Here is a 23085-nt window from a genome sequence, read left to right on the forward strand (position 1 = left end):
TCACATTGTTCACTGTTGACATATAGGAATGGTACTGATTTTTGTATGTTGATTCTGTGTCCTGCAACTTGGCTGAATTTGTTTATCAGTTCTAACAGTTTTCTTGTGGAGCTGTTCAGTTTTTTTCAAATATAAGATCCTGTCATTATCAAGCAGGGATAATGTGACTTCTTCTTTTCCAGTGTTGATGCCCTTTATTTCTTTCTCTTTTCTGATTGCTCTAGTTAGGAATTTCAGCACTATGTTGAATAACAGTGTTGACAATGGGTATCTTTGTCATGTTCCACATCTTACAGGAAAGGATTTCATTTTTTCCTTATTCAGTATGATACTAGCTGTGGGTCTGTCATATATCGCATTTATTATGTTGAGATATGTCCCTTCTACACAGTTTTCTAGGGTTTTTAATCATGAAGAAATATGAAATTTTATAAAATGTTTTTTAACATCAGTTGAAATAATAATATGTTTTTTGTCCTTCATTCCATTTCTGTGATGTATTATACTGATTGATTTGCCTGTGTTGGAGCATCCTTGCATCCCAGGATTAAATCCCACTTGGTCATAATGAATGATATTTCTAATGTATTGTTGAATTTGGTTTGCTGTGCTTTGTTGAGGATATTTACATCAATATTCATCAGAGCTACTGGCCTGTAGTTTATTTTTCTAATGTGTCTTTGTATGGTTTTGGTATCAGGTAAATACTGGTCTCATAGAATATGTTAGGAAATATTCCCTTCTTCTCTATTTTTCAGAACAGTTTGAATAGGATTGATTTTAGTTCTTTAAATGTTTGGTAAAATTCAGCAGTGAGGCCATTCTGTTCGAAGTTTTTTATTACGAGAAGTCTTTTTATTATGGCTTTGATATCATTGCTAGTGATTTATTGGTCTGTTCAGGTTTTGGATTCTTCCTGGTTTAGGCTTGGTAGGTGGTATGCATCTAGGAATTTGTCCATTTCTTCTAGATTTTTCAACTGGAATATAGTTGCTCATAATTGCCTCAAATAATCTTTGAATTTCTGCAGTATCAGTTGTAATGTCTCCTTTTTAATTTCTGATTTTATTTATTTGGATTGCCTCTTTTTTTCCTTAGTTAGTCTGGCTATAAGTTTGTCAATTGTGTTTAACTTTTCAAAAAAATCAACTTTTTGTTTCATTGATCTTTTGTATTTTTTATTTTAATTTCCCTTATTTCTGCTCTGATCTTTATTATTTCTTTTCTCCCACTAATTTGGGGTTTGGTTTGCTCTGGCTTTTCTATTTATTTAAAGTGTGCCATTAGAATATTTACTTGAAAAGTTTCCTCCTTTTGATGTAGACACTTTACTGATAAACTCCCCTCTTTGGTATTGCTTTTACTGTATCCCATAGGTTTTGGTATGTTGTGTTTTCATTATTATTTGTTTCAAGAAACTTTTCAATTTCCTTCTTAATTTCTTCATTGAACCACTGGTCATTCAGGAGCATATTGTTTAATTTTCATTACTTGTATAGCTTCAAAAATTCCTCTTGTTATTAATATCTAGTTTTATTGTAGTCAAAGAAGATACTTGATATTATTTCAATATTTGTGAATGTATTAAGACTTGTTTTGTGGCTTAACATATGGTCTATCTTAGAATTGTACATGTGCTGAGGAGAAGAATATGTGTTCTTCAGCTGTTCAATAAAATATTATGTAAATATTAGGTCCGTTTGTTCAGCAGTGCAGATTTGTTACAAATTTCTTTGTTGACTTTTTGTCTAAAAGGTTTGTCAAATGATGAAAGTGGGGTATTGTAGTCTCCAGCTATTATTGTCCTGAGGTCTATCTCTTTCTTTAGCTTTAATAATATTTTCTTTATATATCTGGATACTCCACTGTTGGGTCCATGTATATTTAAAATTGTTATATTCTCTTGCTGAATTGCCTTTATCATTACATAGTGATCTTCTTTGTATATTCTCACAGTGTTTGTCTTAAAATCTATTTTGTCTGATGTAAGTATAGTAACTCCTATTTTTTTTTTTTTTTTTAGGTTTCCTTTGGCATGGAATATCTTTTTCCATCCCTTTAATTTTAGTCTACTTTTGTCTCTCCATTTAAAGTGTGTTTCTTGTCGAACTGATCAATGGGTCTTTTTAAAATTTATTCAGCCACTCTATGTCTTTTGATAGGAGAGTTTAGTCCATTTACATTTAACGTTATAATTAATAAGAAAGAACTTACTCCTGTCATTTTGTTATTTGTTTCTAGTTGTTTTGTGGTCTTCTCTTTCTTTCTTCTTTTATTCATGCCTTCCTGTAGTGAAGATATTAATGATATTCTCTGGTGATATGATTGCCTTTCTAACTTTTTATTTTTTGGGTATCTATTGTAGGTTTTTTGGTTTGAGGTTACAAGGAGGCTTACAAACACTATCTTATAACCCATTATTTTCACCTGATAACAACTTATCATTATTTGCATAAACAGAAATCTAATAAAACTTTACCTTAACTTTGTTTCCCTGCTTTTAATCTTTTTGTTGTTTTTATTTACACCTTATTGTAATGAATATGTCTTGAAGAGTTGCTATAGTTATTATTTTTGATTGGTTTATCGTTCAGTCTTTCTAGTTAGCCTAAGAGTAGTTTACACACCACAGTTACAAACTTGTAATATGCTGTACTTGTTTGTGTACCTACTATTACCAGGAAGGTTTTCACATTCAGGAGATTATTTATTGCTAATCAGTGTTTTTTTTTTTTTTTTTTTTTTTTCTTTTTTTCTTTCTGATCGAAGTACTCCCCTTAGCATTTCTTGTAGGATGTGTGTGGTGTTGATGAAATCTTTCAGCTTTTGTCTATCTGTGAATATCTTTATTTATTTTTCATGTTTCAAGAATATTTTCACCAGATATACTATTCTAAGATAGAATATTACTTTTTCTTTAACACTTTAAATATGTTATGTCACTCTCTCCTGGCCTGTGAGGTTTCCACTAAAAAAGTCAGCTGTCCTGCTGCCAGATTTATTGGAGCTCCATTACATGTCATTTGTTTCTTTTGTCTTGCTGCTTTTAGGATCCTTTCTGTATCCTTGACTTTCGGGAGTCTATTAAATTTCTTGAGGTAGTCTTGTTTATGTTAAATCTGCTTGGGTGTTTTATATGACCTTCTTGTACTTGGATATTGATATATTTCTCTAGTTTTGGCACATTATCTGTTAGTATCTCTTTGAATAAAATGTCTACCCTACCTTTTTCTCTAGCTCCACTGTAAGGCCAATAACTCTTACATTTGCCTGTTTGAGGCACTTTTCTAGATTATGTAGCTGTGCTTCATTGTTTTTTTGGGGTTTTTTTTCTTCATTTTTGTTTTGCCTCATCTGACTGTGTGTTTTCAAATAGCTTTTCTTCAAGCTCAAAAATTCTGTCTTCTGCTTTTTCCATTCTGTTATTAAAGGACTCTGGTGCATTCTTCAGTATGCCAATTACATTTTTCCAGCTGCAGAATTTCTGCTTTTTTAAAAATATATATTTGAATCTATTTGTTAAATGTATCTGATAGAAATCTGAATTCCTTCTCTGTGTTATGTTGAATCTCTTTGAGTTTCCTTAACAGAGTTATTTTGAATTCTCTGTCTGAAAACTCACATATCTCTGTTTCTCCAGGATTGTTCCCCAGTGTCTTATTTAGTTCAACTGTTGTAGTCTTGTTTTCCTGGAAGGTACTGATGCTAGTAGATTTTCTTTGGTATTTGGACAATGAGGAATTACTTATTTAGGCCACATCTTGAATGCTTTGCTGCTTAGAAATTTCTTCTGCCTCATACCCTAGGTAATCACTCTCAAGTTCAAACTTCCACTGATCCCTAGGGCATGAACAGAATGTTGCCAAGCTCTTTGTTAAAGCAGACCTTTGCTCTGGTTTCCTACAAGTTCCTCATTTCCATCTGAGACCCTGCCAGCCGAGAATTCACTGTTCATATCACTATCAACAGTTTGTTTCCAATCACGTAACCAGTCCTTAAGAAGTTCTAAACTTTATTTCATTTTCTTGTTTTCTCCTGAGGCCTCAGAACTCTTCCAACTTCTGCCTGTTATCCAGTTCTAAGGCTCCTTCCACAATTTCAGGTATCTTTTGGTACCAGATTTCTTTAGTAAGCCATGTTTACATTGCTATAAACGAATACTTGAGACTGGGTAATTTAAAAGAAAAGAGATTTAATTGAATCACATTTTTTGCAAGCTGTACAGAAAGCACCGTGCAAGCATCTTCTCAGCTTCTGGGAAAGCCTGGAGAGCTTTTACTCATAGTGGAAAGTAAAGCAGGAGCAGGCACGTCATATGGTGAAAACAGGAGAAGAGGGAGTTGGAGAGGAGGTGCCATACACTGTCAAACAACCAGATCTCAAGAGAACTTGCTATTGTGAGGACAACAATAAGCCAGGAAGGATTCCCGCTCGTGACCCAAACACTTCTTGCCAGGCCCCACCTTTACATTGAGTATTATAATTTAACGTGATTGGGCAGGCACATATATTCAAACTACATTATCCACCAAGTATTCCTAAGCCTCCAAATTAGAATCAGACGTTTTGAGTTTTAATTCATCTCACAGATCACTTTGTCTCTGTTAATTCTACAGATCTAATTAAAGACATAGAATTTCATATTTCAGATAATACGTATCTTGCAGTCAAGATGGTTTTTCTTAAAGGAGCAAACATTCCTGACCTTTGAAAAACAGCAAGACTCCTTTTATCTTCCTGTGACATTGTTTCCTATGGCTTGAAAATCCCTGTGGCATACAAGTGGAAATGTGTTATAGATAATGATTCATGAAAAGTGGATTTACTCATTCTTAATATGCTGCCACATTTTAAAATGTCACATATTTCAAAGTAGTTATTAAAATTTGTCATTATCTTTGTAAAAACATACTTAGCCCATTAACACTTGTTTCTCTATTACTTTAGGAAAAATTTGTGCATTCATAGAAATATAAAATAGTAATCTTAAATAATGAGATTGATCTCATTCTGACTTGGCCATTGGGGAGCTTTGTACTATTTCAAGTTTTCCTTTCTTATGTAATGAGTCATCAACATTCCTGAAATACTTTCATTGTTATTGCTCTGGGTAGGAGGAGAAAGTGTTCTAGGAGTGTTCTCATGATTAAAAGAAGTATTCTACATTTCATTGAAATTATTTAACATTTTAATTTTATGAAATTTTTATATATTTCTTTGCAAGACTTGATACATTAGCAATGTGAATGATCATATAAAATTAAGAGGGGTTGGAGGGCCCAACTGTTTAAAATTGTTTATGCATCTCTCCATCACCACCACCACACACAGAAATAACTTCATTAGGTAGTGAAGGTCTTTTGCCTTTGCTCATTTCCAATATATATGTAAATATCATTCAGAATGATCTCAAATACTACCTATTATTATCTAATAACCTACTTAATCATGAAGTAAGCACTTGAGGAAGTGTTGCATAACCAGTATGATAAATAATATGATGCATACATAATAGGAACTAATATTTGAGGACTATTTAGTTTGCTGTACAAATGACTTCAGTTTTGAACAGAAATCCAATGGAATATTTTGGCTTTCAATAGACCCATAAAAGGATTTATGATTCTGTACTCATGATAATTTTAAATTTGATTTAAACATTACATATTTTTTTACTAATACAAGTAACACAGATTTACAGCACACAATTTGTTAAATGTGACACTATGCAGAAATATCTATGTTTTGCATTATTTCTTCTCTGGTCTGAATATGTCCCCCATAATTCATATGTTGAAACTTAATCACCAACGTGGTAGTATTAATAGGTGGGTGCTTTTACAAGGTGATTAAGTCATGTGGGTGGAGGCTTCATGCATGGGATTGGGGCCCTTATAAAAGGTTTTGAGAGAGTAGATTCCTTTTCCTTTTGCTCTTCCACCTTCTTCCCTTTGGGGACACAGCAAGAAGGTTCTCACAAGACATCAGATGACAGCTACTTAATACTGGACTTCCCAGTCTCCAGAACTGAAAGAAATGAAGTTCTGTTATTTATAAATTCCCAAGTCTAAAGGTATTTTGTTATAGAACACAAATGTTCTAAGATAGTTCCCTTTTACATGTAACATACATCTGTATCTATACCTATACAGGTATCTGTCACAATCTCAATTCACATTATGTGAATTTAAGAACTGAAAAGTTTTGGAGCATTAGTATATTCATGTTTATCTTTGAAAATCAACGTCAATGTACTAATTGAGGTCTGAAAGACATATACTTTTTGTTTATTTTATTTAAATGAACTTAATTATACACTAGATTTCCTATTTTTGTAGACCAATAGAAAATTAAACCTCAGGGCTGGGCATGATGGCTCACACCTGTTATCTCAGCACTTTGGGAGGCCAAGGTGAGAAGATCTTTTGAGGTCAGGAGTTTGAGACCAGACTAAAATATATAACAAAACCCTGTCTCTAAAAATAAAAATGTCAAAAGTTAGCCAGGTGTGGTGGCACACACCTGTAGTCGGAATTATTCAGGTGCCTGAGGCAAGAGAATTGCTTTAGTTTAGAAGTTTGAGGTTGCAGTGATCTATGATTGTGCCACTTCAATCCAGCCTGGATGACAGAGCAAGACCATGACTTTAAAAACAAAAAAAAAAAAAAAAAAGAGAGGGAAAACTAAAAATAAAATTAAATCTCATTCTTTCCTGAGGATCTCTTACCAAAGTAGTATGTATGTGTCTGCAAAATCCACACATAGAGTTTTATGTTTTTGTAGTCATATCAAACAATCTTATATTTTACTAGTTTTATTTTCAGTGTTTTGCATAAAAACCATCACTCCCAAAAAGATAATATGCATTTGTATTTGGTGCAGGTCATATATAAAATATACCATATATTAAATAATTATACTTTGTTTTATAATAGTTCTGGACACTCTGTTTTGTTTAATCTTTCTATATATCCTTGACCATCTTATTTAATTGTACATTTTCAGAACTCTTGACACAATCATCATTAAATAGGTTTCTGTATAAACATTTTTTTTGTTGCTATTCTATTTATGGTTTCCAGAAAACTTGAGATTTATATTTGCAAGTTTTAAAATATAATTAAATATTACTTAATTTGAAGTACATTCTAATAATTATATTTAGGCATGAATTGACATCATGATATGCACAGTTTTCATTCAGGAACTTAGAAGGACTCCCAATTTTAATTTATTTTTATAGTACTTACATATTTATAGTTAATTATATTATAAAACATTCACATTTGCAATAAAATGTCAATGGTATTTTTATAATTGCAATTTTTAAAGGATTTATTTTATATACAGAATTGTATTTTTTTATTTATGCATAACTTTCTAATTAGACTCATACTTCAAATAGATTTTGTCATCTCTCATATTATAAATATAACAATTAATAATCTCATGTTATTTTTGTCCACTTGGTTGATGTTGTTTGTAGGTTTCTGCTAGTGGTGTGGGGGATATTTCCCATAGTCCAGAATGATATTTCTTTGACCCAGCTTCAAACGTGCAGGAAAATGAATGACAAAGTAGAAAGAATCAGGGTCTATAAATTAATGCATAAACAAAGTGCATAATCAATATGAACATTACACTTCCACATGTGTAATGTAACATTTTTCAAGTGGTTGTGTTAGGGGACAAATTTTTATCCCTATGCAAATATAATTCTCTAGATCCACTTGATTATCCCCAGTGGCATAAATTACATTCTATGAGCAATTATATATTTAATAAATATTAAACTTAATTATCAATATAGTGATCTGCTTCCAACAGGTATGCTAATTCCTAGAATGTTCAAGTTTGCCAATTTTCCTGAATCTACTTTAGAAAAGTAAATTTTCTGAGAAAATCATACACAGATTTCCCAGTTTTCATAACTATTTTATACTACTACTATTATTAATAATCCTCTTGTTTACCTATAGTTTACTGTTTTCATCCCTGATACTGTAAATTTTTTCTCCATATAAAATTAGCAAGATATTTAGCTGTTGCATTAGTCCACTCTCATGCTGCTATAAAGAACTGCCCGAGACTGGATAATTTATAAAGAAAAGATGTTTAATTGACTCACAGTTCCACAGGCTGGGGAAGCCTCAGGTGACTTACAATCATGGCAGAAGGGGAAGCAAACACATCCTTCTTCACGTGGCATCAGGAAAAAGAAGTGCTGAGCAGAAGAAGAAAAGCCCTTTATAAAACCATTAGATCTTGTGAGAATTCACTCAGTATCACAAGAACAGCATGGAGGTAAGTGCCCTCACGATTCAACTACCTCCCACTGGGTCCCTCCCTTGGTCCTTTGTAGCCATGGCTGAGATGCAGGGCATCAAGTCCCACAGTTTCACAAAGCAGCAAGGCCTTGGACCCAGCCCATAAAACCAATTTTTTCCTTCTACGCCTCCAGGCCTGTAGTTGGAGGGGCTGCCATGAAGGTCTCTTACATGCCTCAGAAACATTTTCCCCATTGTCTTGGCAATTAACATTCGGCTCCTCATTACATACACAAATTTTTGCAGCCAGAATGAATTTCTCCTCAGAAATGGGGTTTTCTTTTCTATTGCATTGTCAGGCTGCAAATTGTCCAAACTTTTATGCTCTACTTTCTCTTGAATGCTTTGCTGCTTATACATTTCTTCCACAAGATACCCTAAGTCATCTTTCTCAAGGTCAAAATTCCATAGAACTGTAAGGCAGAGGCCAAATGCCACTAGTCTCTTTGCATAGCAAGAATGACCTTTACTCCAGTTCCCAACAAGTTTCTCATCTCCATCTGAGACCACCTCAGCCTGAACTTTATTGTCCATATCAATATCATCATTTCGGTCAAAGCCACTCAACAAGTCTACAGGAATTTCCAAACTTTCCCACATCTTTCTGTCTTCTACGCCCCCCAAGTCTCTAGGAACTTCCAAACTTTCCCACATTTTTCTTTCATCTTCTAAGGTATCAAAACCATTCCAACCTCTGCCTGTTACCCAGTTTCAAAATTGCTTCCAAATTTTCAAGTATTTTTATAGCAGCACTCCACTCTCTGTGGTACCAATTTACTGTATTAGGCTGTTCTCACACTGCCATAAAGAATGCCTGAGACTGGATAATTTATAAAGGAAAGAGGTTTAATTGACTCACAGTTTCAGGGCTGGAGAGGCCTCAGGAAACTTACAATCATGGCAGGAGGGGAAGCAAATGCATCCTTCTTCACATGGAGGCAAGAAGGAGAAATGCTGAGCAAAAGTGGAAAAGCCCCTTATAAAACCATCAGATCTCATGTGAACTCACTCACTATACAAGAACAGTATGAAGGTAACCACCCTCATGATTCAATTACCTTCACCTAGGTCGCTCCTATGACAGTTGGGGATTATGGGAACTACAATTCAAGATGAGATTTGGGTGGGGACAGAGCCAAACCATATCGGCTGTGTATTTGATTTTTTTGATAGCATACTTTGGATTATTATAATCTGCATTTTGGCTTCTACTGTTATCTATTTTCTTATTCTGTTAGATATACTAGTCATTTCTCCCTTTACCTTTTACTGCATTATACTGTTATAATCTGAGCTCTTGAATTTCATATTTTGTTATGTAGTTTCATACTTTGTTGACATACTGAAAATATGTAAATCTGTGAATTTCCTTATGGGCAAAATTTTGATTTTATCTTATATATTTTGATATTCAAAGTTATGATTATTGTTTAAAGTAATACATTTAAACCAGTAATTTTGGAGATTGTTTTGAAATTTGTTGGTTATTTATTTAGTTTTGTTATTAGTTTTGAGATGTATTGTGTTTAGTAAGTGTGCTTCATAAACTTTTTGTATTACTGTATTATACGATAAGCTTGGTAAACGGTAACTATTAGTATATAGCCTTTAAGTATGTGTGTGTGTATATATACATATATATAAAATTTATGGTTTGTGGGTAGGCTGTTTGATTTTAATCTATATCACATACTATTCTAAGATTACCTCTGAAATACTATTTTTATAATTTTTCTGTAAAAAAAGTAATCTGAAATTTACATTTGTATATAATTATAATTAGGCATTCAAATTTGTAATTGTAACCTAGATTATATATAGGTTATATCTATCAACATTCTTCAAATAAATCAACCTTCATCTAATAAATTTAAATTATAATATTTTAATGTATTTATTATATATGGAAATTTTTTGTAAGCTATCCAATGATCCACACATGTATTTATCTATACATTTCCGCAAAAAAAAATAAAGAAGACATAATTAGTGTTGGCATCTTTTGCTGATCAAAGTCAATACTTCATAAAATCAATGTGTACCATTCATTAGTGTGTCTGTGCATATCTGCAATTATGTCTTTGCGTAGATATTTGTTGCCTTATTTTATATTTTACTTGCTCAAAATATATAAGTGAATCCTTTTTGCACCTAGAAAACATCTTAAAAACATAGTTGAGCATTTGTTGTGAAACCTAGAAGAATTACAAGTTGGGGCATTGCAAAGTAGAAATGTACAAAAGAAAAAAAGAACAAACAAACTGTCTCAAATGTGAAATTTTACAAAGGGTAGAGAAAGTGTTGCTTTGGCATTTCGTGATTGTATGGCTCTCATATATGAACTTCTTGATGCTTAGTGTGCACTTCACAATTTAGAATTTGGTTACATTTGAACCAAGCTTGCATGTATTTTTATGAATTCTCCGGACATTGCATCTTGTGGAGTGGTATTTTTGCCAACATCTTAACTTCCAACTTCCAGTGCTGTTGTAATTATTTGTAATTTAGGGTTGGTATATGGAACATTTACCATAAAGTTAACTATATATTAAACTAATTATTAAATAATGCATACTTCAAATATAAAACACATAAGTATAACACCTTAATGTGGAAGCTGAAATTTCTTCTTTTGTAACTTCCTATCTAAATGAACTTCACCCCATGTATGATTTTAATGGAATGAGTTACCCTCTGGATTCTCCTTTTCATTCCTACATTTTTTGGTGTTAATCATTCTATAAAAGTTAACATTATTTTCATATCCATATTTGGACCCCTGGGTTATCATAAAATATGATATTCACATTTTATTAATTTTTGCAAATCAAACACATACATTTGTTCCTTTCATACAAGATTATTTGCATTTTCTTTCTTCTTTTTTTTTTTTTTTGAGAGGGCTTCACTCTGTTGCCTAGGCTGGACTACAGTGGCATGGTCTTGGCTCACTGCTACCTCCACCTCCCAGGCTCAGGCAATCCTCCCATCTCAGCCTCCCAGGTAGCTGGGGCTACAGGCATGCACAACCAACCACACCTGGATAATTTTTGTAGTTTTTTTGTAGAGACAAGGTTTTACTATGTTGTCAAAGCTGGCTGTGAACTCCTGGACTCAAGCAATTCACCTGCCTTGGCCTCTCAAAACACTGGGATTACAGGCATGAGCCACTGTGCCCAGAAGTTTATTTCTATTTTCTTTTTTTTTTTAATGAAGTTTTGCTCTTGTTGCCCAGGATGGAGTGCAATGGCGTGATCTTGGCTCACTACAACCTCTGCCTCCCAGGTTCAAGCTATCCTCCTGCCTCAGCCTCCCGAATAGCTGGGATTACAGGCATGCGCCACCACGCCCGGCTAATTTTGTATTTTTTTAGTAGAGATGAGATTTCTCCATGTTCATCGGACCGGTCTCAACCTCCCGACCTCAGGTGATCCACCCAACTTGGCCTCCCAAAGTGATGGGATTACCGGTGTGAGCCACTGTGCCCAGCCTTATGTGCATTTTTCTTGTGTATTCTGTCATACTTGTAAATCTCTTCAAGTTCCTAAAGGTTTTCCTCCCTGTTGCAGAGCAGTAATTTTTGGTCTTCATTGATATATATATATTTTTTCTAAAATACTTCCTTGAGTATTGTTGTCTTGCATCTCTGCTGGTGATCCTTTTTGACTAATTTGTCCTTTAATTTATTAGAGTAAGCTAAAATATAGTCACATTTAACTCAATAGTGCAAAGTCCAAAGTCTCACCTGAGATAAGGAAAGTCTCTTCCACCTGTGAGCACATAAAATAAAAAATAATGTAGTCACTTCCAACATACAATGTTAGTACAGACATTGGGTAAATATTCCCATTCCAAAAGGGAGCAATCAGACAAAAAAGAGGAACTACAGGCCCCATGCATGTCCAAAGCCCAGCAGGACAGTCATCAAATCTTCAAGCTCCAAAAGAATCTTCTTTGACTCCATGTCCCACATCCAGGGCACCTCGGTGCAAGGGGTGGGCTCCCAAAGGCTTGAGGAGCTCTGCCCCTGTGGCTTTACAGGGCTCAGCCCACACAGCTGCTCTCATGGGCTGGTGTTGAGTGCCTGTGGCTTTTCCAGGAACTCAGTGAAAGCTGCTGGTAGATCCATCATTCTGCGGTTTGGAGGATGGAGGCCTTCCTCTCGCACTTCCACTAGGTGGTGCCCCACAGACTTCACTGTGGTGCCCCACAGTGAAGACTCCATGTGGGGGCTCCAACCTCACATTTTTCCTCTGCACTGACCTAGTAAAGGTTCTCCATTAGGACTCTGCCCCTATAGCAGGCTTCCTCCTAGACATCCAGGCTTTTCTATATATCCTCTGAAATATAGGCAGAGGCTCCTAAGTCTCACCTCCTGCATTTGGTGCACCCACAGACTTAACACCACCTGAAAGCTGCCAAGTCTTATGGCTTGCACCCTCTGAAGCAGAAGCCTGAGCTCTACTTGGGCCCCTTTTACCTATAGCTGGAGCTGGAGAAGCTGCAATGTAGTGAGCAGTGGCCCGAGGATGTGCATTGCAGTGGGCCTGGTTCATGAAACCATTCTTCCCTTTTAGACTTCTGGGCCTGTGCTGGGAGGGGCTGCTGGGAAGGTCTCTGAAATGCCTTTAAGGCCTTCTCCCCATTGTCTTGGATATTAGCATTTGTCTTTTTTTGTTGTTGTTGTTTAGTTATGCATATTTCTGTGTGAATTTCTCCCCTGAAAATGGGCTTTTCTTTTCTACCACATGGTTAGATTACAAATCTTCCAAATTTTTACACTCTGCTTCCCTTTTAAATATAAGTTCCAGTTTCAGAACATTTCTTTGTTCACACATATGTGCATAGGGTGTTAGAAGCAGCCAGGTCACATCTTGCTTTGATGCTTAGAAATTTCTTCTGCCATATACCCTAAATCATCTCTCTAAAGTTCCATAAATCCCTAGGGCCAGTGCACAATTTAACCAAGCTCTTTTTTAAAGCATAACAAAAGTGAACTCTGCATTAGTTTCCAATAGGTTCCTCATCTCCATCTGTGACCTCCTCTGCCAGGCCTTTGCCATTTATATGACTACCAGCATTTTGGTCTTGATCATTCAACCAGTCTCTAGGAAGTTCCACAGTTTCCCCTATTTTCCTGTCTTCATCTGAGCCCTCCAAACTCTTCCAACCTCTTCCCATTACCCAGTTTCAAAACTGCTTCTATATGTTCAGGTATCTTTTTAGAAATGCCTCAATCCTTGGTATCAGTTTTCTGTAAGTCCATTCTTGCACTGTTATAAAAAAAAAAAAAAAAAAAAAAAATTCTGAACCCTGGTAATTTCTAAAGAGAAGAGGTTTAGTTGGCTTAAGTTTCTGCAGGCTGTATCAGAAGCATGATGCTGGCATTTGTTTGGCTTCTGGAGAGGCCTTTTTAGTCATCGCAGAAGACGAAGGGCAAGCAAGCATGTCTTATGTGGCTGGAGCAGTAGCAAGGGAGAAGAGAGTGGGGAGGAACTACACACTTTCAAATGACCAGATCTCATGAGAACAGAATCAAGGGAGAAATCTGCCTCCATGATTTAATTACCTTCCCCTAGGCACCACCTCCAACGTTTGGAAATACAATTGGACATGACATTTGGGTAGGAACACAGATCCAAACCATATCAATGTCACTTAGTGATTTTGGCAATTATTTGTTTTTTAATTAACCAGTTGAGTACATTGGGACATAAATACAATGGCATTGTTCTGAACTTGTAGGCATATGTTATCTATTAAGAATCAGTACAAAATGACAAACACAGATTTTTGCAACATATTGGGTATAGAGAGCAATGCATTCAAAGATTTATTTATTTCTCTTATCTAGGTAAGTTCTTGTTTCAAACTGTTTTTGTCAAGCATATAGCAATGGAGTTTAGAGCTTAACCAATAAAAATTAATGGCAGTATCTTATATCTACATTTTCTATAAAATACATCATAGGAAAATATGCATTTATAGGACAGTTTATAACTTAAGAAAATAAATATTTTGACTTAGCTGTTGAATAGATCCATAACTGTGGAGTAGCTTCTCACACATTAAATTTTGTTTTTTAATCCCAGAACATGTCGATGGTGATAAACTTAAATGTATTACTAAATAAAATGTGAAAATACTATGTCTCTTTTAAATTTTATGATGGTAAACTTAGAAGACTATGATGAGATTTCTATCAACTTATTATTGCCTTTTCTTAAGAAAGCTGACTGTTACACCTCAAGACAACAACAACTTCTTGGTTTATGGCAAAATATCTTAGCTTAGTATGAACTCTGCTAATTTGTACCCTGCTGTGAAGTTATCAAAAGTATTAGAACTAAGATTAGCATAAACTTCATATTCAATTTGGGTATTGATACATAAAATATTCATTATTACTGGATATCTTTTATATAATGATCAATTAGGCATTTGCAAGAACATAAGAGAAGTAATACTTTTACAAATAAATTTAAGTGGCAAAAGCTAACATAATAAAGCATTAACAAAAAGATCTTTCAAAGGATATTGGCTTTATTATACTACATCTTAATCTTATTCGAATAAAGGCATATAGCTGTGTAATATTTTGTATTGCTTTTTTTGCTTTTCTCTTAGATTATGTGGGTTAATACAATCAAATTAAAGGTGAAAAAAACCAAACATTTTTAACCTATCTGGTTTGGGCAAAGTGATGATAATATTGTTGATTTTTAAATCTCCAAAGTTCTCACAAACAATTTGAGCAAGTAATATAACAAATAAACCAAAACCCAAAAACAAATCAATAAAAGCAACTTTGCATATCACCTTTAATAATACTGGTAAAATACCAGGAATTCTGGAATATGAGTTAATCAACTACTAATGATCTCAATAAAAGTACAAGGATCAGTAGATATGCAGAAGCCAGTGGAGAAAGGGAAAAAATAATTCTGGTGATCTTAAGGGTCTTGAATATCATTACTGACTACAAGTCCTCGACTTCAAAAGAAAAGAACTACAATGATGGTGTAACATTCAGCCACCAGATCTGAGAACAAATGTTAAATCTGTCATACATGATTTAAAATATGTAAAAATTTAAATACTGACTACAGTGTTACAAAAAGAGAGAGGAGATTAGATATATTTAAGGAATTCTGAGGTCCTTTTGCTGTTTGGAAATTGGTAAATACATTAATATATTTTTGTGGTATTAATAACAATAATAATTATTGTAATTACTAAGATAACTACCAGAAGAATAGTAAAAAGAATATAAGATTAGTAAGTTAATACAAAGAAAAAGTGGAAAATAAAACAGTTGAAATTAATAAAACAAAGGAGGGGGGAAAGAGAATATAATACATGGAGGACAAATAGGAAATGAGTAGTAAGACGGTAGATGTAACTCCAAGTATATCAGTCGTTATGGTACATAATAAATGGTCTAACAAATTCAATTAAAGGCAAATAATAGAATGTTATATATTTTTAAATATCCAACTACATGCTGCACACAACAGACTCCCTTTAAATATGGAGAAACAAATTTTGAAAGCAAAAGAACAAAAAATCATACTATGAAATTATTACTATAGTAATTTTAGTAAAAGTACACTTTATAGAAGCAACATTACTAGAGAAAGAGAAAGATTTTGTCATGGAAGAAGGGGTAGGCCCCAAAAAGGTATTTATATATACCACATAATATAGCCACAAAATGTACGAAACAAAATTGGACAGATGTACACTCATTGCATGAGGTTTAATTTCATTTTAAGTTTTATTGAGTTTCATTTTAGAAATTATAAAATTCATTAATTTTAAATATGCATTTCAGAGATTTTTAGCCGCTTTGGTGAGTCATAAAACCACCGTCATGAATCTGTTTAGAACATTTTTATCCACCGAATAAGATTTGTCTTGTTCATTTTCAATTAATCCCTATTCCTATCCCCACACACAGGCAAACACTAAACTGTTTTTGTAAATATTTTTCCTAGGTATTTCATATAAATGGAATCTTACAACATGTGAGCTCGAATCTGGCTTCTCTTGCTCGGTGTAATGTTTTTAAAATTCTTGCATGATGTAGCATGCATCAATATTTGTTCTGTTTTTACTGCTGAACAACATTCGACTGTGTGACTATAAGTCATTTGGCTGTTTGCTCAATGGTTGATGAGCATTTGAGTTGTTTCTAGTTTTGAAAAATTATGAATTAATGCTCCTATGGACATGCATATGCAAGTATGTGTGTAAATATATGTCTTTAATTTTCTAGATAGGAAAATAATTGCTGAGTATTACGGTAGTTTTATGTTTAATTTCTTAAGAAGCAAAATAGTTTGCAGGGTGGCTGTAACATTTACAGTCCTGTCAATAATATATGAATAACTTCTTCTCCACACTCTCACCAGCATGCATTATGCCCTGCTACTGATTAAAGCAATTGCAATGAATGTGAAATAATATCTCATTTTGGCTTTAATCTGTATTGCCAAATGTCTTGTGATATAGACGTTTGAAATGTGTTTATTAGCCATTTGCACATCAACTTTGGTAAACTGTGTATTTGAATCTTTGGCCCATTTTTTTGATTAGGTTGTTTGTTTCTTAATATTCAGTTGTAAACATTTCTTGTAAATTATGAATAAAAGTCTTTAAGTAGTGTTTCATAAAAATTATTCCCAGGTCTTTTTTGTGCCTTTTTTTCTTTTTTTGTGGGGGGGAGATTACTATTTTTTAAACTTAATTATTAAAATCTATAGATATTTATGGCATAAAACATGATACTTCGAAATATGTTCACATTGCAGAATGACTAAATAAAGCTAGTTAGCATATCTATTATATCACATACTTACCATATTTGGAGGATGCGACCATTTAAAATCTACTCTCAACTATAGCCACCATTTTTGTGGAATAGATCTGAACTTATTTCTCCTTCTAACTAAAATTTTGTGTCATTTGATAAACAACTCCCACTTTCACCCCCTCCCAACACCTAACTCATGGTAACCACCATTTGACTCTCTGCTTCTATTAGTCTATTTTAGATTTCACATATAAATGAGATCATGCACTACTTGTCTTTCTGTGCTTGACTTATTTCACTTAACATCATGTCCTCCAGGTATATCCATGTTGTCACAAATAAGAGGATTTCCTTTTTTTAAAGTCTGAAGAGTATTATTTTTTTATATATGACACATTACTCTTTATTTATCATCCCTTGATGGACATTTACGTTGATTCCATAACCTGGCTATTGTTAGTAATGCTGCAATGAACGTGGGAGTGCAAATATGTTTTTGAAAATTTCATCTTATTTCTTTGGGATTTATATGCAGAAGTAGAATTGGTGCATTATATGGTAGCTCTAGTGTTAACATTTTGAGGAAACTCCATGCTGTTTTTCATAATGGTTTTATGCTTTTCTCCATTTGAAACTGGCCCAATTTCCCCATGAAATTAATGTTTACTTTTTTAATAAACATAGAAATTGACTATCTGTGGAAAAAAAATTAAATATTAACTTTGAACTCAATTGAACTTCAACACAAAGAATGGTTACCTGCCAGTAAACAACCCCTGAGCATCTGCCCAGGAGCTAGTAACTTATACTGATTGTTTTCGTAAGGTACATTTTCTGCCTTAAGGCAAACAAACAACAGAATCTAGAGAATAGGCTAACCTTCCTGTGTTCCCTGAGTCCAGTCACCAAGGGCCCTCGTTCTTGGGCCTCAGGCCAAGAAAGGGATACTACAAAAGGGCTAGGGTCCCAAAACGCACAGAAGTTCCGTGAGACCTCTCCTCATCTGTGCACAGACAGTGGCCAACTCTGGATCTCAGGCTATTGCTTCCCGGTCTGGTGATGAATCCTCCATAGTCTAATGAGTGTGACTATATATATATTTCCTTCTCCCCTTCCCATTGCAATTCACTTATTATATCATTTGCTTATTATACCATTTTCTTATTATATCTGCATTACCATTTACGGAGGATAAAGGTTGTTTACCTTTAAAGGTATTGTGTATGTGTGTCTTTTCTTTTCCCTTCACGCATTTCCCACACAGAACACCATCACCATCCTAGTCTTTTTTTTTTTTTTTTTTTTTTTGAGACTGAGTTTAGCTCAAGTTGCCCAGGCTAGAGTGCAATGATGCAATCTCGGCTCACCGCAATCTCTGCCTCCTGGGTTCACGCGATTCTCCTGCCTCAGCCTCCCAAGTAGCTAGGATTACAGTCATGCACCACCAGGTCTGGCTAATTTTGCATTTTTAGTAGAGATGGCGTTTCTCCATGTTGGTCAGGCTGGACTCGAACTCCCGACCTCAGGTGAACTTCCCGCCTTGGCCTCCCAAAGTTCTGGGATTACAGGCATGAGCCACAGAGCCTGGCCCATCCTAGTCTTAAAGCTTGAAACTTACATTTGTCTTATGAGTTCCTTTCACAGAAAATTGATCCTGAGGCCTTCCCCAGTAGTGTCAAGATACTGAAACTCCTTAATTTCTGTTTTCCTAACTGACCACCTGCTTCCTGCTGACCAACTCCTCTTCCTTACCCCTCCCTAATTTTTGTTTTCCTTCACATAGCTACATTTCTTCCTCACTATTTAAACCCCCAAGTTTAGTTGGTTAGGGAATGGAATTGAGGCTTCTCTCCCATCTCCTCTGCTGCAGCACCTGAATAAGCCTTCTTCCCAGGCAATGCTAACCTCAGTGATTGGCTTTCTGTGTGGTGAGCAGTGGGACCTATATTGACCACCTGGCATTTCAGTAAACCATTGAGTATAATGATAGCTGTGAGCTTGTCGTATACAGCCTTTGTCATATTGAAATACATTTCTTCCATACATAAATCGCAAAGGATATTTATTATGACAGGAGGTGGAATTTTGTCAAATGCTTTTACTGCATCTATTAAGATGATCACGTTTTTTATCCTGCCTAGTTTTAATGTAGTGTATGACATTTATTATTATTATTATTATTATTACTATTATTTAGAGTCAGGATCTCACTTAGTCACCCACGCTGGTGTGCAGTGATGCAATCATAGCTCACTGCAGGCTCAAACTCCTGGGCTCAAGTGATTCTCCTATCTTGGCCCCTCGAGTAGCTAGGACGTAAAGGTGCATGCCACTACACCCAGCTACTTTTCTTTATTTCTTCTAGAAATGAGGTCTCATTTTGTTTCCCAGGCTGGTCTCAAACTACTGGCCTCAAACAATTCTCCCATTTTGGTCTCCCACAGTGTTGGGATTATTGATGTGAGCCACTGCACCTGGCCTCACATTTATTATTATGAATTATATTTCAGACAATTCATAGATCTCCATTAATTTGAGGTCAGTTAATGGAAATTTATTTTCTTTTGGTGGTATCCTGTTTCCCTGATTCTTTGTTATTGATGGAGCACGTAGTGCGTGTGGATTCTGTTTAGTATGTGGATATCTAATTGTCCCAGCACTACTGATTGAACAGATTATGGTTTCCTAAATAAACTATCTAGAAAAAAAGTAAAAAAAAAAATCAGTCTAACAAAAATAGAAGAATTTATTTATAGATTTTTAACTGGCTGAATTGATCTATATGCCTATTTTTATGCCAGTTCCATAGTGTCTTGACTTACTGCTGCTTTGTAGTATGTTTTGAAATCAGAAAGTGTGCGTCCTCACAATTGGCTTTCCTTTCAAATTGTTATGGCTATTCTGGACCAATTACATCTTTATATAAAATGTATACTTATGTCAATTTCAGAAAAATCTGTAGAGATTTTTATAGGACTTGCACTCATTTTTGAGATTTATTTTAAAACTACAGCCATCTTAGCAATATTTTGTGTTCCACTCCATAAACAAGAAAGATCTTTTCATTTATTTAGAGCTTAACTACTTTTAATAATATTTTGCTCTTTTCAACGTACAAGTCCTGCATGTGTTTTGTTAAATTAATTTCTAATTGTTCTATTTTTTGATGTTGTTTTAATGAAATTTTTTTCTTTATTTTAATTTTGAATTATTTATAGAAAACAATTTTTGTATATTATTCATGCATCTTGCAATTTTGTAGAACACTTTTATTTATTAGTTCTAATAGTTTTTAAATTTTATTTCTTAGAATTTTTACTGTATAAAATCATTTTATCTGCATATAGAGATAGGTTGATCTGTTTATTTCCAATCTAGATACTTAACTTTTTTTTTCCTTGCCTCATTGTCATAGCTATAACCTGCTCAATAGTGTTGAACCATGAGAAAAAATGTTTTAATCTTGTTCCTAATATTAGGAAAAATCTCTAATTCTTTTAAAATTCATTATTATGCTAGTTATGGGTGTATTACAGATGTTCTTCATCAGGTTGAGGAAGTTCACTTCTATTAAGAATTAGAAGGTTTTTAATCATGAATGGGTGAATAACTTTGTCATAATTTTTCTTCTTGATATGGTCAAGTATTTATTTGTTCTTTATTATATTAAATATTATAATACACAAAATTGAAGTAGATCTCACTTCATAGTGTGCAAACTATTTGCATTTTTCAATTGTTCTATAATTTATTTTTTAGCTTTCATTTTAGATTCAGAGGTGCATGTTTAGGTATATTATATAGGTAAATTGTTTGGGGAGTTTAGTATACACATTATTTTCTTACCTAGGTAAGAAGCACAGTACCCATTACGTGTTTTGTTTTCAATCCTCAGCCTCCTCTCATTCTTCTATTTTCAAGTAGCCCTGGTATCTGTTATTCCCTTCTTTATGTTCATATGTACTGAGGGTTTAGCTTCCACTTACGAGTAAAGACATACAGTATTTGGTTTTCTATTCCTGTGTTAGTATGCTGAGGAAAATTTTCTCCAGCTCCGTCCTTGTTGTTGCAACAGACATGATCTCATTCTTTTCATTCTTCTTCTTCTTCTTCTTTTTATTATACTTTAGGTTCTGTGGTACATGTGCAGAACATGCAGGTTTGTTACATAGGTATACACTTGCCATGGTGGTTTGCTGCACCCATCAACCCATCACCTACATTAGGTATTTCTCCTAATGTAATACCTCCCCTAGCCCCCCATCCCCTGATGCTCCTCTCCCTGTGTCCATGTGTTCTCATTGTTCAACTCCCACTTATGAGTGAGAACAGGCAGTATTTGGTTTTCTGTTCTTGTGTTAGTTTGCTGAGAATGATGTTTTCCAGCTTCATCCATGTCTCTGCAAAGGACATGAACTCATTCTTTTTTATGGCTGCATAGTATTCCATGGTGTATATGTGCCACATTTTCTTTATCCAGTCCATCATTGATGGAGATTTGGGTTGATTCCAAGTGTTTACTATTGTGAATAGCACTGCAGTAAACATATGTGTGCATGTGTGTTTATAGTAGAATGATTTATAATCCTTTGGGTATACACCCAGTAATAGGAATGCTGGGTCAAATGGTATTTCTGGTTCTAGATCCCCGAGGAATCACCACACTGTCTTCCACAATGGTTGAACTAGTTTACACTTCCACCAACAGTGTACAAGCATTCTTATTTCTCCACATCCTCTCCAGCATCTGTTGTTTCCTGACTTTTTAATGATCACCATTCTAACTGATGTGAGATGGTATCTCATTGTGGTTTTGATTTGCATTTCTCAAATGACCAGTGATAATGAGCATTTTTTCATGTGTCTGTTGGCTGCATAAATGTCTTCTTTTGAAAAGTGACTATTCATATCCTTCATCCACTTTTTGATTTTTTTTTTTTCTGGTAAATTTATTTAAGTTCTTTGTAGTTTCTGGATATTAGCCCTTTGTCAGATGGATAGATTGCAAAAATTTTCTCCCATTCTGTGCATTGTCTGTTCACTCTGATGATAGTTTCTTTGGCTGTGCAGAAGCTCTTTAGTTTAATCAGATCCGATTTGTCAATTTTGGCTTTTGTTGTCATTGCTTTCAGTGTTTTAGACTCGAAGTCTTAGCTCATGCCTATGTCCTGAATGGTATTGCCTCGGTTTTCTTCTAGATTTTTATGGTTTTAGGTCTTATGTTTAAGTCTTTAATCTCATTCTTTTTTATGGCTGCATAGTATTCCTTTCTGTTTATTTTCCACATTTTTGATAATTCCAGTTTACCACTGTTGAACATTTAGTTTAATTCCACGTCTCTGTTATTGTCAATAATGTCACGATGAATATATGTATGCATGTGCCTTTATAGTAGAATGATTTATATTTCATTGAGTATATAACCAATAATGGGATTACTGGGTCAAATGGTAGTTCTGTTTTAATTTTTTCAAGAAATTGACAACTGTTTGCTACAGTGACTGAACTGCTTTACATTCCCACGAGCTATATATAAGTGTTTCCTTTTCTCTACAACTTCACCAGCATCTGTTATTTTTTGACTTTTTAATAATGCCCATACTGACTTGTGTGAGATGGTATCTCATTATGGTTGTGACTTGCATTTCTCTAACAAATAGTGATGTTGAGCATTTTTTATGTGCTTGTTGGCTGCGTGTAAGTTTTCTTGAAAAGTGTCTGTTAATGTTCTTTGTTCATTTTTAATGGGGTTATTTCTTTTTTGTTTGTTAATTTGTTAGTTTCTTACAGATTCTGGCTATTAGACCATCAGCAGACACATAGTTTGCAAATATTTTCTCCCATTTGGTAGGTTATCTGTTTACCGTATTGATAGTTTATTTTGTAGTATAGAGGCTCTTAATTTGATTAGGTCCCACTTGTTAATTTATGTTTGTGTTGCAA

The 23085-nt window shown here is 34.3% G+C and overlaps 1 long non-coding RNA gene across 1 annotated transcript in view; it reads right to left on the minus strand.

Moving 5' to 3' along the window:
• Positions 1-4174: 4174 nt before the first annotated feature.
• LOC144338702 (uncharacterized) overlaps positions 4175-23085 on the minus strand; it is a 37832-nt gene continuing 18921 nt past the window's right edge. Inside the window, exons 2-3 of the long non-coding RNA XR_013412998.1 lie at positions 8129-8224; positions 4175-6027 (exon numbers count right to left, since the gene is read on the minus strand). This is a non-coding gene — a long non-coding RNA (uncharacterized LOC144338702). The remainder of the gene's footprint in view (positions 6028-8128; positions 8225-23085) is intronic.

Source organism: Macaca mulatta, chromosome X (assembly GCF_049350105.2).
Source record: "Macaca mulatta isolate MMU2019108-1 chromosome X, T2T-MMU8v2.0, whole genome shotgun sequence".
Classification (NCBI taxonomy): Eukaryota; Metazoa; Chordata; class Mammalia; order Primates; family Cercopithecidae; genus Macaca; species Macaca mulatta.